Source organism: Montipora foliosa, chromosome 11, assembly GCF_036669935.1.
Source record: "Montipora foliosa isolate CH-2021 chromosome 11, ASM3666993v2, whole genome shotgun sequence".
In the NCBI taxonomy this organism is placed as follows: domain Eukaryota; kingdom Metazoa; phylum Cnidaria; class Anthozoa; order Scleractinia; family Acroporidae; genus Montipora; species Montipora foliosa.
In genome coordinates, this window is record NC_090879.1 from 29027547 (window position 1) to 29042546 (window position 15000).

The 15000-nt window shown below is 39.6% G+C and overlaps 1 protein-coding gene and 1 pseudogene across 1 annotated transcript in view; one reads left to right on the top strand and one right to left on the bottom strand.

Moving 5' to 3' along the window:
- LOC137976501 (kelch-like protein 3) overlaps positions 1-2442 on the top strand; it is a 9421-nt gene extending 6979 nt beyond the window's left edge. Inside the window, exon 2 of the mRNA XM_068823869.1 lies at positions 1-2442. This exon is cut by the window's left edge and continues 797 nt beyond it. The gene's annotated coding sequence lies outside the window, so the exon portion shown is untranslated.
- A 308-nt stretch (positions 2443-2750) lies between these two features.
- The window catches only part of LOC137976502 (uncharacterized), a 15002-nt pseudogene continuing 2752 nt past the window's right edge, over positions 2751-15000 (bottom strand).

Below are 15000 nucleotides of genomic sequence, written 5' to 3' on the forward strand. Positions count from 1 at the left end.
GATCTGCTTCCTTGCTCTTTCATAAACTTGTGGTCGATTGTATCAATGTTCATTTTAATAAGAGAGTGGTAATTAATGATATAATTAATTGACCGCTTCCCGTAGGGGATTTTCAGGGACATCGAGGGCGCGGATCAAAAGCATATATAAGGCGCCTCTGGCACCTGTATACGGTCCATCCATGTTTGATGTCGTAGCACAGGACCACAGCCAAATGTAATTATATCGCTGTGAGTCAATTTTGCTGAGGGAAGAAAACCGGAGTAGCTGGAGAAAGAGAAACCTTCGAGTCAGGTTGAGTTCGACTGTGAAATGAAGCAGGCAACTTATGCACTTACAAAGCCGCTTTTGTTAGAAAAAAGAAAAGGCTTTTCAGGGCATCCAGCCCATGTAAGTATGATTTTGCAGAACTCCGATCTACCAAATGCCTAATCAAGTCGGTTGCGAGTTCGTGTTTTATCGACAAAAATGGTGAACGTGCAGACTCATTATTCCTTTTCAATGAAGCTGTGAGTTTCGGAAAAAATTCAGTTCATTCCCCTATAGAGCGTTCTCACATGACGTCACGGCGGCCATGTTGTGGTTCCAAAACATAGGAATGGCGGCCATTATGGTCTACCAAACTAATGCTCCGGAGATTGAACTCAATTTTTATGCAAATAACTTTCTTTTGTTTCAGTAATCCAATATGGTTGCTAGTCACGTGAGTGAAAACGCTCTATACAGCACTGATACACAAGAAAGTGTTTATATTCAGAACTTGATTTGTTACTCATTTTCCTCTACCAGTTGGACCTGATGACTGAAAGAAATGTATTTATTATCCAACTGTATTAGTTATTGTACAAAAAACGCACGAAACGAATACTATAGATATTCCACGATATTGTACAGTTAGTTTTTGGTACACTTGGTTATTGTACCGCACTAGAGAACCGGTTTGACTAGTTAAGTTGCTGACGTTACCCAGCACGCACAAAACTGTCGCACGTTCTCGGTTGTTTACCATTTATTTGTTAAAAATTTAGTGCAAAAAAAAAGTTGGATAATCAATAGCTTATTAGATGTTTTGGTGTGTAGTATCACTGAGTATTTCTACTCGTTGTTTGTAGTTTGACTCGCCGAAATACAGCATAACTCGTAAAAATATTCAGCGATATTACACACCAAAACATCTAACAAGATATAATTTATATATATATATATATATATATATATATATATATATATATATATATATTTGAAGTAAAGGTTATAGATAAAAGGGAGAAGTCATCTTCGCACTTATCTAGACAATTTAAAGTGGTACTATGACCCAAAAAAACAATTCTTCTTTTCAAAACTGTGTTAACTTAACACTAAGTGACTCAAGTTTTAAACATACCCGTTTATTTCAACTGGAATTTTCCTATTTAATGGGCCGCCATTATTAACTTCGAAATCTTGAGAGAGCTGGATCGAGGAGAAAATGACGTCAAAGACTCATTAGTGTACGCGACTGAATTAATATGCAGCACGGGAGTATTGAGCTTTCAGACCTTTAACCTCGTGTTTTCCATACATAATAAACTGCGTTTACACGCTGAAATTGTAGTGAGTAAATGACGTCACTTTTCCCCACATCCAACCCTTTGAGGTCCAGTCGGTCAGTTTTGAACATGAGTAATGGCGGTCGGACCGTGAAATACAAATTTACACTCAAAGTAAACAGCCTTAGGATAAAAATGTTATCAAAGCTCAACATTTTGCCAGTCAGGTGTTAAGCAATCACACTTTCAAAATGTGAAGCAAAAAAGGAAGTGGTTTCTTGAACATAGTAGCACTTAAAGGAATTTTCCCTGTTGATTGACAGTTGGCATAGCACTGCACCGGCATCACAGAGGTCATGGGTTCGAATCCCGTTGAATTTTTGAGGTGTCTCAAATTGTCCAGATGAAGTCGAGGATCACTCGTCCCTTTCCTTAATTAAATAGAATTTTTGGCCTCATCTAAGGAGGGGAGCATGCTAGTCGCGCAAAAAGTGTCCTCTTCTTCACACTTGGTGCTCGTTTATAAACTGAAAAGGCCCCGAGATTTTTCGATCACACATACATCCCTTCGCATCGTCAAAGAGGTGACATTTTACGGCTTGAGACTGTAAGAGGTTTTCCTTTTTTTCTTGTCTGAAAATCGTTTAAAAAGCTTCAACTTTTAAGAAGAAGTGAATGTTTATTTCTCGAATGGCTTATGGTGGCAATTAATTTCCTTTGCGGAAACATGGTTTCTGGTAGAGGATCACGGTGCCCTTGAAGTCCCTCATTTTACACACTGTAACGAGGTCAGAAAGCGATTCGTATCGAAGCTGTCGTAACATCTCAGTACTTATTTTAAATCGCAACAAGGTTTCTGAAAAGGAAAACTAGATAGCGTGTTTCCATTAAAAAGGAATTAAATGAATGAAAATGAGAGTTTCTTTTTGGTGACACAGACATCGGGAAAAAAAACCGGTGGTATTATTTTTCAAATTTGCTTACCGTACTTTGGGATGAATTCACTGTTTCTATTTTTATCTTAGATTTTTGTCTTTATTTTGCTTCGCAATTTCACGTTAACTTAATCCGAGGTAGCCTGTTCCAGCCTCCCAGATAGTCGCGAAAGCGAAAAAAAAAAGACTGCGTGCGAAAAACGAGTTTCGCACGCAGTTTTTTTCGCCTTCCCGACTATCTGGGAGCCTGGAAGAGGCTACTCCGACGGAATTTAATAATTTCTACGAGAAAAAGACAGTTGAATTCCATCTTGCTTTTAATTTGATTCATGCTGTCTTGGTCCTAAGCCTTTTTAGTCGTACAATTCTGCTCTCGACCACTATAATTGCCCTAATAACAGCAAAACTAAATCTGTTTCGACTTCATTTTCCCAACAATTTTGTCCAGGATTGTAAAGCCGGTTTTCAACGATTTTTCGGCCGTTTTTTTATGTCCGCCATTTTGATTGCCTTGTACGCATGCCATGTTCTCAAAGTTCTTATTTACACGCTGGCCTCTCTGAAAGTGTCGGCCCGACTTGACAAAAATCGCCAATTTTCGTTGTCGCGAATGTAAGGCAAACCGGGTGTCAAATACACGTACGAGATTCGTGCTCCGATAATGTCTGGCTGACAAAGCGTGTCGACAAATCGTAGCGCGTAAACCGGCCTTAAGTTCTGAAACATGCGATGCTTGAACAACACAAATCAAAAGCGTTTCCTTAAACTCCTTTTACATTTAAAATGCAGACACTTAATGACCACTCTTGCAAAAAAATTACCGCATGGAAGCGCGTATTCATATTACCTGAGTTTTATGCTAATGCTTTTAGTTTCTGTGACTTGTTTAATTTTTGTTCAAATTATAGTTTAATCAAACATATTTTGTTGGTGTCTTAATACAGTAGGACATATTTCTCGGTCAACTTTTGACGGCAAAACCAACAAATATTTTTATTGCCAGCATACATTGGTTCACACTACATCAGCAGTAGCAAATGACGTGAAGAGTAACTTGCAACTCTTTTTCTTAGAACAAAGCTGGGAATTTTAGGACACCAATTTTATGCCCAAATATGGACAAAAATAAGACCGAAGCTACACGCGCGGGGAAATGCACGAGCTACGTTACATCCAAATAAAGAAATTTTAAACTCAAAAAATCCCAGCCCTGAACGGGACAACGCTTCGAGGCCACGAGCTTCTGACGTCAGTAAATAGTGATTTTCACGCGATCTAATTGGTTATATATTTTTTTCGTATTGGGCGATACCCCGGGCGAGGTGCAAGCTGGCCCGGAAGGCTTTAAACAGGAAATGGGATCGCCTAGGAGGGGGAGCACATTCCTAAACGTGGCCGGCACACCAACTTCGTCGGCTTACTGGTCATACTATGTACACTGGTAAAAATGCGTCATGACTGAAAATATACTGCCTTTTAGAAGCTAAGGTTATAGACAGCTCTCTTACGCCATTCACATTAACTCTTAAAAGAGGTTCCCGTGATAAGACTAAAATAAAAACCTCAAAAAGGACGACTTGACAGGGGTATAAAAATGCATTTCAGTTTAAATCCCCCAAAGAATTACTGTGAAGACTGGAACCAGAATCATCTTCCCCCAGATTTCTTCACTGAGCTGTTTACTTTGAGACATGGATGTGCAAAGTCTGAGTTCTTTTTCATGCTCAATGGCAATTTCGTAGGCTTATGGTCAGCTGACCGCAGCGTAAACTCATCTTGATTGCTCATATTGTTCGCTTTTTGGGAAAAACGAGTCGCTTCTTTCTTGAAATCGTTTAAAATCTTGCCATTAACGTGAAATTCTCCATCTCTCTGGAGTAGATTGCAAGTGCAGTAACTGAGCAATCCCCCTGAACTTTCTCCACGATTTGTTCTCAGCTCTTCCCACTTTTCTTCTCCTTCCACGTCATCAAGAAGATTGGTCGTCTCTGTAGATGATTCTCCAGCACCACGTGCCGTTCCGCTTTCATCTGACAGCTCCTCGAGTTTTTTCCACAAGACTTCTTTGTCAACCATTGAGTTGGTTGCTTGGTAAAACATCCTGCTGAGCTGTTCACACTGCATTTGTGAGAGTCCAGATTCTTTTGCAGCGAGACTCATGTAGGTCCGGTCAATCTGAATCGGCAAATCATCCTTAAAGGTGGCAAAGTGGTCGATCAGTTCCTCGCGTAGATCTTTCGTAGTCTTTGGGGAATTCTGGAAGTACGATCGCCATTTAGCGAAGGTATGAGACATTATTTCAAAAGAGGTCAGTTTGTATGATATAGGTTCTACCTTTCGTTTTGGAATAAGCTTTCGATCCCAGCAGACAATGAACTTGTTTCCACTCAGACCTGCTCCGCCACACTTGAATGCGAGAGAGGCAGGTAAAACTAAACAATCCTTTAGAGTTTCGTACCCTTCCTTGTCGTGAATGAGCTCTAAGACTTGTATATCTCCAGGATAGTAGCAAGGACTAGGCGCTGCTTTTCTGTCTTAAATTCCTCTTGTTGGTCGTACAGGAGAGTTGGTCTGAAGTAACACTGCGCAGATGTCAACTTCCCGTAAGGGTCACGCACACCAAACACCAGCCTAGCCTTGGGAATCAAAATTCTGACATGTGGAACTTCACTTCCTGATGACTCTTGCTCAACCACGTAACTCACTTCGCTTCGTAGCAGAGTGGCTACTTCTTCTTCGGTAGTTCGGCCCGTAAGCTGCATAAAATAGTCAATGGAAGCTTTATCATTGCGCATCATATCTTCTAACAGACTGTAATAGGCCCTTTGAAGAGTCCTGAGGTTTTCAACTTGCACACCACGGGCCGCTAGAAGAATGATCAGTTTGGCGTCGAGATATGCGTTTGTGTTTGGCTGGGAATAATCCAAAATGTACACCTCCCCGCCTGGAATAGTGGGCTTCCTCATTGACTCATCCAACTGATCTTGCCAAAGCCATAGATCGTCGTCTTCGTTCAAGATTAACATGCCTTGGGAACCTTGATAGTGAACTAATAGTGCGCTCGGTTCGGGATAGTTGAGTCCTTGCAAAAAACCCGCCTTCCATATTTTTGATGCAAGCACTCGAGACATGAAGCCGTAGCCAGATTTCTTGACTTTTGAAATCTCATCACATTGTTCCTTTGTTAGTTCCACTTGCTGGAGAAATGGCGAGAACGACAAGCCAATCTTCTTTGCACGCACACTGACGTTTCTCTCTTCAACAATATCGCCAAACCTTTTTAAGTGCTTTTGAATTTCGTCCTCAGAATCATTCATCATGTAACACGTTTTCCTTTCGAGTTGAATATCGGAATGACCGAGGAAATTAAAACGCTTCTTGTCACAGAAAATGCCGCTTTTCAAGATGCGTTTACAAAAGGCGATGTTTGCCTGTTCCTGCATCTGCGTGTTAAAAGTCACAATCATTATCTGATCATGAAAATTGGGTCGGTCACACTCCAAACACTTGAAAAATAGAGCATCCTCCAGTTTTTTATACCCAAAGCGATAGTCACGTTCGTCTTCGCCGACAAATTCCACGTGTTTGACCTCGCCTTCTTTAGGTTGGTGATTGCGTTCGGGAATACTGATGCGAACTTCCATCCCACTTTTGATTGGGAGACGTCCACTAAGGATTTATGCACCGTCTTTGATACCTAAGAGAAGAAATATAGAACGAGAGAATAAAAACAGAACTTTTATTTAACTAGACGCTTCCTTGAGCGCAGACTGGGTTGCCTGTGGTACAAAAACAGATGGCACTGAGATGGGTGGTATTGAACTGCAGCGTTCCATTTAATTTTTTTAATTCGGGGATCATGTGGACGATTTGAGGGGTTACCCAGATGTCGTACCAGCAGTGGCCCTTTGGCTCACACGTTTACAAGTTGAATTATAATTTTGTAATGTCCTGTCTCGTTTTGAGATCTCAGTTTTAACTATTGTAAGCTTTGGTAATAAATTCAGTTCAAAGATAACAAAACACGCTCTTGAGAAAGCTCACTATTTTCTTCTTTAAGTGAAATAGACCGCAAAAAAATTAACTGCAAATTGCTCTGACGCACGTTTTCCTGCATGTCATGCATGCCTTGCAGTTGCACTAAGCAAACGTTAATTCCGCACACTAAGGAAGGACTGAACATGTTGTTTCGACTTCATAATTCCTTTTCTTTTCAGTGTAATCTGATGGCAGGTGAAATTTTTTTTGGCTTTACGTTTGCACCAAATAGTATCGCAAAAGCCGGGAGTTACCAGTAAAAGGCAAGCCAAAAGAAAGATGAAGAGGAAATAACAAAGTTTGTATATAAAACTCAAGAAAGTTCTTTAGTCGAAGCGATAAAAGAATTAGATAGACTTCGGTAATTGCTCGACATTCTCTGTCTCTGTTATTCTTTTGACGCACGATTTTGGAGTTAATACACTTAAAACTTTAAAATGTTTATATCTATAAAACTGCTTTAAAAAACTGCTATAAATTTCGCTGAAAACTCAGCCTCGTCAGGCATGTTCCGCCATCTTGGATTCAAGATACTCTGGTACCCAGTGTATGATGCACCAAGTGTCTTGGCTAGTCCACAGACTTCATGTAAGGCCTCACATAGGGAGTCTCACGCTCCTCCTTCGTCAAGTATCACTCTAGGAAGTTTCATATAATTCCATTCCTTCTTCGTGTTGATGAGAGATCCTTTCGCCACTCGGTTGATTCTCACGCTCTCTGCTATTTGCCTTAACATGGCATCATTACCAAACACTCCAGTCACGGACATTTTGAACTCTTGTCGTTCCTTCCCATGCTTTTCTACGCAATGTCTCCATAATGCTGATTTCTTGTCTCGATTCTCTAAGACCCCGGCGTGCTCCGTGCCTCTTGTATAGGCATTTCTGGCTGTCTCACCAATGCACCTATTCTCACATCCCTTGCACTCAATCTCGTACGTCACACCTTGTGCATTACATGGACCTTTCCCAGCCTGTTTACAAACCAGACAGTCTTCTCTCCCACACTTTCGCTGTTTGAACGGATTGGACTTTTGTAGCACTTCCTTCAGTGTTGTACCTGTCTTCTCCACCACCTTTATCTTATACCCCTGGTTTCTGATTTCACTTTGGTATTTTTTCCGCAGTTGCGATCCAGGTGTCGCAGGAACGAATATAACCGCTTCGTCTCCTCCTCTCTTGCACCAATCATGTCTCTTTCCAGATTTTTCTGCTTCTCTCTTGTCTTTTCTCCACCCTTTTAATCGATGCATTGGTCTCTCTCCTTTCAGTTCAGTTCAGCGAAATTTATAGCAGTTTTTTAAAGCGGTTTTATAGATATACACATTTTAAAGTTTTAAGTGTATTAACTCCAAAATCGTGCGTCAAAAGAATCACAAAGACAGAGAATGTCAAGCAATTACCGAAGTATATAAAACTCTGAATTTCAAATTCTCAGTGAAAGATTAATGACAATCGATCGTAAAAATTCTAAAATTGCTGCAGTCTCTTACTTCCATGGTCTTCTATGAATCAAGGGGAAGGTCATGATGTTCTGTCAAAAGAAAGAAATTAATCGCGTGCTAGGCAACCACAAACGTGCACGTGATTACCTTGTGTCAAGCTTGTTTACGTTGAATAAAATACAGGGAAGAATGCCAATTGTTTGTCGCTTTCAGAGTTAAACAACGTACTTTTTAGCCAGAAAACTTCAGTCTTTAGTTCTTTAATTTTGTTGTAATATTGAACTGAATATTTATATTTCATCTGTCGGGTCGGGAAGCCTTCTTTGTCGGGTTATTGACCCGAGACCCGACTCTCATCTGGAACACTTTTACTCAAAACAATCACTGAAGAACCATTTCTTTCAATAATGAAACAAAAAATCGACAAGCTTTTTTCAAATAATTCTTGACTAACAAGAACTAGTCAAATTTCAATATTTTTTTTACCTGAAGACTGTGCAGAGCTGAGTACAAATAAATATAATTATAAACAGCCCGAAAATTGTAAACACACATCTCCTCAAGATGTCCAATTCCTTCTATGATTTCCATCTCGAAAAAGGTACCAAAGAATTTGCCGTTTGGTGTCAGCGTTGAACATAACAATGCAGTTAGTAAAGTATTAACGAGAATTCGACGTAGAGGTAAATGCGACTAAGTTTCTTGTGTGCGTTGCGATGTTTATTTCATGCGTTTTATGCCGATTTTTGACAGAGAATATTGAATTACAAAAATAAAATTTTACTGAAACATGTTTTAGAAAAATCTTTATTTTTAGGCGTTAATTTGGGGTGTCTCGAAAACGAAGACCCTAAGAACGTAATACCCCGAAAACTCGAAAAAAGTAACCCAAAACCCTCAATTTGGCTAACACTAGGCTTAATTAAAGTTGTTTTTTGAGTTACCTCAAGCGAAGTTCAAGTCATTCGTTCGCTACAACTTGTTTCAAAGTGAAAGGTGATCCGTCATATTTAACTGAGTAACCCGCACGTTCCACGTGTGGCCGGACATCGCTTCATTTCCCGTTGGATGTATATATTGGCCCTGTGACACTCTAGGCCTAAAAACCAACTTAAGGCCTACTGTTAGCCAAATTGAGGTTTTGGGTTACTTTTTTCGAGTTTTCTGGGTATTACGTTCTTAGGATCTTCGTTTTCGAGACAACCATTCACTTGGACGAAAATCTCACAAAAACCTTTTCCAGCCTAAAATGTATTGAAACAAACAAAATATTTGCTACTAGAGGCAAAAAACCCTTTCTATTTCAACTGCCTGTAAGCAAACAAACAACAAATTATGCGTGTCACGTAATTAAGTTCACGATCAAACCCTTTTTTGAATAACCTTTTCCGTGAACAATGGAGTGCAAAATAGAGAACGAGCTTTCTTTCAAAGAATTTTTCGCTGTCACATTTCCAATAATTGTTTTTCCTGAAGACTGTGCAGAGTTGAGTAAAAAATGAATGTAAATAGTCAGACAACAGACAGATGAGATGCGACTTCAGTAAACACAACTGCATTCAAGGCGTGCGATTCCCTCAATTTTGGATCTTAAACCCATACAGAATTTGCCATTTGGTTTCCGTGTTTTACATAACACCACTGTCAGTAAAATATTAGAAACACAGCTCAGCTTTTAAGATTCTAGATATTTATTTTTCACCGTCTGTCTTCTTTATCCAATTGACGTTCCATTCTTGAGCCCCATAAGGGTATATTTTGCTCAAAGATCCACTTAAACGCCATTCACGTTGCAATGACTTCGACCCCATTGCAGGTTAATTAAATATCGTACTGTGTCCACCAGATAAAATCTACGCATTTCTACTAACCCCTGAAACCTAACAAAAATACGCGCAGAAGACTCTATGCACAAAGAGAACTTAGCAGGGGAGTGACAGGAAAGGCCTATTGCCCAACTTTTCCATCTTCTTGACACAGAAAAATACAATAAATATAAATAAAAGTAATAAAACGGAGAAATTTCACTCATTTTCTAACTGGATTGCCATATGGCAACCCAGTAACAAAATCAAATATTGCTCAAGGTGGCTCCATATGGTTATTCACTGTGCATTTGACAGAACTACTCTTTTCACCCATAACTATTAAATTAACGAGTTTTACCTGGAATTATAACTCTCTAAAGATAGGCTGTTTACAGTGTTTATTTTGCTTTTATTTTGATTTTCTTCCATTTCCTTCGGTGAACAGAACAGAGACTGTTCTTAGAGCCCCTTCTCCATTTTAGATACGGTACCTAATCGTTTTCAGTTGTTGTTCAAAGAGGCTGCTCATATCTGCTTGGAAAATCCCAGTCTAAATAGGCGGCTAAAGCATACGGGGCTAACTCTATCTTTTTAGCATTTAACATTTATGAGTTGGTTTTCTGTAGTTTTTGGTGTTGTTGTTGTAATTTACTGCCATTAAGCACTTAAGTTTGTTTTTTCTTTGTTACACTGTTTGCGTGCGCATTATTCAATTGTTTGCATTTATAGTATTGTTGTAACGTTCACAGGTGATTTAAAATTCTAACAGCAATGTATTAACATAAGTTCAAATTGTAACATTGACTTAAATTCAAATTCGCACTGTAAAGAACACTTGCAACTGAAGACGATCGATGATCGATCTAAACATATCTTGTAAACTAAAGTTGTTGTCCATTTTTTAAGAAACTTCACCGAAGAAAACTAGAGATATTTCACGTGAAAGTTTCGCATTTTTTCCATCGCACAACATAGGTCACAGAATTGGAATTTGCCAAGATCGCAATTTGAGCATGCGTGAGATTCCCAACCACGTGCACGCGCGCGCGTACCTCTGCTTGAGATATAATGTTTAACTGAGCGAAGAAATCGATGGAATTTGGTCGGGAGCTCAACCTCGAACTCTTCGCAAAAAGGGACAAAGTTTGGAGCAGTATCTTCTTCACTTGGTCTACAACTATGGGAATCCCCCTTTGACGATTTTTGCTTGTTATCCGTAGCGTTCGCGACTCCAAGGACGGCTGTGTCCCTCGATCGTTGTTTGTTAGAATCAGATAAGTTGTTCAGAACAATGGGAAATGGTTTTTTTAAACTTGACCTTCTGTTGGACTCCAAAAAAATCTCAGTCTTCTTACGGATAGGTAAGCATTTCGGAAAGATGATAATAGATACGTCCACATAATTTTGACGAAAAAAGAGTTTGCAAAAGGAAAAGAAAACAAACAGCGGTTACAAACATTTTCATTTTATACTTGACGTTTCGTATGTTGCAGTATACATCATCAGAAGTGACGGTTGAAACTGTTACACAGAATTTTAAAAAACTAGAGCGAGGAACTGGTGACTAGTTAAAAAGTGTGATAACAAAATCGTAACTTCCGGTAGTCGATTCTTCCGGAAGAAATTAATAAAGAAAAAGCTTCTCACTACCAATGTTTTCATTGAGAGAGGGTTTTAAGTCACTGATTAATAGCGTTTCTTTAATTTTACACTGCAAGTCGGACTTTCCAGTTGCGAGGATTTCAAAATGGTCCCATTTGATGTTATGACCGGTAGAAATTGTATGGTCTGCAACAGCAGAGGGGTGGCCGACTTGTGTAAGAGCTTTGAAATGCTCGGACTTCCTGTCATGCAATCTTCTTTTTGTTTTGCCGATGTAGAAGGAATCACAGTCCCAACAACTGGCTTTGTATACTATTTTTGATCTTTGAGAACGACTGAAACGATCTTTGTAGGGAAAAAAAGACTTAACCCTGCAAGTGTTTTGAAAAATAACCCTAAGATTGACACAGCCATAAAACTTACTAGTACAAGATTTAACACGTCGAGTAAGAGCTTCACTTTGAAAGCCCAAAAAAGGCAAGACAAGAATGATATCTTTCTTAGGAACAATGGTGGCAGGTTCAGCAGACCTGTTCTTTTGTCTGTTCAAAACATCATTAATGTTATAACAAAGAACGCCTCTTGGGTAACCATTTTGAAGGAGAGTGTGAAAGAGAGTCGACTGTAATAAGGAAGAACTCGAGCAGATGCGTAAGCAGCGATAGGTGAGGGTGCAGATTAAATTTATTTTATACTTTCTAGGAGTGAAAGAGTCCCACTTGGTGTAGAGGCCAGTGAGAGTTGTTTTGCGATGTACTGTTGTTGTGAAATTGTTGAGATTGCGCTTAATGCGGACATCTAAAAATGGAATCTCCTGGTTTTCTTCAAGTTCCATTGTAAATTTGATAATAGGATGTCTGGTGTTAAGAAAATGCAGAAAACTGGCCGCAGTGGCTTCACTGTCGCCAACCATTTCTGTTCAAAGTCACACATAATACTGGGCCTAGCGGAGACCCCATTGCAACGCCATCGATTTGGTCGTAATAATGACCATCAAATACAAAGTGGCTTTTCTTCGTTGCAAACTCGAGCAAGGTTTTGAGGACATGTCGCGGTAAGGCAGGAGGGTCAGGAAGAGAGTATAACTTGGAAAGACAAATTTCTATTGCCTCGTCGAGTGGAACGTTAGTGAATAAGAAACACACGTCAAAAGAGCACATTATTTCATCGTTGTGTTGAGGAGTCTTCGCCCAATCCACAAACCCGTTGTAACCGCTGTTTGTTTTCATTTCCTGTTGAAATTGAAATGGCCAAAGGAGAAAAGTATTTAAGAGTTTGCAAAGTTGGGAAGCCATGCTTGTTTACTTTCCGCGTGGGAGAGCCGCGCGTCGGTCGCGCGAGCATTAAAGCTCGTACCTTCAGCCACTTTCTAGTAACCAGGTTGCGCGCGGTCAGGAAACTATATGAAGCCATCTTAAGGAAAATCCCTTAAGGACGTTCGCGCTAATTGTTTGTGCGCAACGTTACTGCGCAGATAACGCGACTGTAATATGTCACGTATTACTTCGAGCATTACTGAAGTTGAGGTTTTAAAACCCTGGACGATAAGTCTTGCACAGCGTTGGATCAGAGAAGATCGTGATCAGTCAAAATTGATGAAAAAATAATTATGAAAATCAAGTAGACTACTGCACGACTGATATTCGCGTTTTTCTATCAGTCGTGCACTAGTCTACTTGACTCATAAATATTTTTCAAGCATTAGTTAAAATAACATGGCGACCAAAACGCCGGGGTAAAAAAATTCCAGGCCGCCAAAAGAATGGCACGTTTATTTCCGAATCATCATGAAACGTTAAAGAGAAGTGAGCGAGCGGGAAGATGGAAAAGCTCTGGAAAAGGTAGCTGATCGAGTAGTGGCTGAAAGTTTGGAAAACTCGTGGACGAAGCGTTGCGTAAATTTAATGGATCTGTTTTTTAAAAAAATGGTTTTATTATCCTACGAACTTAAATTCAAAATGAATGCATGTTTTTTAAGTTCTTTTCCTTTACTTTCGTGAAAATAGAGCAGTATTTTCATACTCGTCCACTTGAATAGTGGGGACCTGCGTGGAAACTGACCAGCGATTAAATTTCACAAAAACCACACTCCGGAAGATGAGCATGACGGCAATGGAAAGATATTATACAAAACACTAACTAAATGAAGATGACGCCTGCTTAAAACTTCGTTGCTATGCTCGAGAAAGTTATTTTTAGGGTAAAAACCTTTCATCCCTTCAAAGATCGATCCTCTCTTGGGTTCCAGTCCTTCCCCGACAGGTCACGCAAAAAGCAGGCTAGTAAAATGTTCAGATCTGAGCACAGTGACTTTTGACATCAACAATTCCTAAACATTAATAGATTTTATAAATTTAGCTATGCTAAGTGATCAGTGGACAACACTGCCAAAACCCAATTACATCACACAGAATGCTGTAGGTTTTCAAGAGATTTGTTAGTAAACCTCATCTTAATACTTCAAGATTATTAAGCCTTTATTTACAGCGTAAATAAAATTCCATCCGGCGGTAAGCTATGCATTCGGAGATGATTTGAGAATCTTGTGCTTTGGACTGCATAAAGGCCCTAGAGAGGGCTTTGGGCCGAAACAGCGCCAAACGGAATTCGACGCGAGCACGGAAAGTCCCTTAATTAATAGCTCCTGACATCACGAGAGAGCAAGTCGAGAAAAACCTCTTCCAATGGAAAGCCTCACGGTTTTCGCACTTTGACTAAAAGGGTGCTCGCCGGAGATTCTCACAAATAACGTAAACAGTAAATGGGAATTTCTTAATCAGAGAGAGCATCGCAAAAATGCTCGTTGTTGATTCTGCTTAGCTAAACAAATTGCTGCAGGGTTACCAATATCAAGGGCATCATCGCAGTTGAAGTCTGTTCTGAGATACAATGTCTGCCTCTCTGCTTACAAATTTTCTCTCATTTTCATACAACAATCCATACCTTGATTGACCTTTTCTCGAGACCTTCGTCTGAAGAAGTTGTTTATTCTGCCTTAATTGAGTTGGCGGGTTGGCGGAAACGTTTTCCCCCCCTTCCAGGTCAGAAATTTCTAGGAATCAGGGATGATTGACACAATGAATGTCAAATAATGAGCAACACCTTGGCGGACGTCCAATATCTTTTCGGTTCTTTCCCACTGAGATGCAAATTACCCATTTTTAACGTTTTATGTCACTTTAATCACAAATTTTGAAGAAAGTGGTTTCTTTGACAAAAAAAAAATCCGATAATTTAGTATTTTACTACAAGAGGCGCAGCAATATAACCATTGAAATACTTAATTAATAACTCGACGAGACCGTGTCAGTCTCTTTGACATAGCTGAGCTTGATATTTACAGATACCAGTAAAGGAGAGATTAATCGGCCCGTAAACCAAGTGTGACTGAAGCCCCTCATATTTATTTTACAACATTTTTGTTCGTTTCCGGGCTTCATCTGGTATCTGAAAGGTTGCCTAAAAAATCGGCCTTTGGAAAAGTTGCTATTTCTTTTTTTCAAGGCCCTTCTTCAAGTGGTCTTCTGCATAGAACAAATCTACCATAATTTCGTTTTTAATGCATACCAATAAGGCGGGCTATGGGCGACTTGTATTTCTTAGCTTTTTTAGCCTCTGGAAGTTTGCCTAAAAGACCTAAAAGG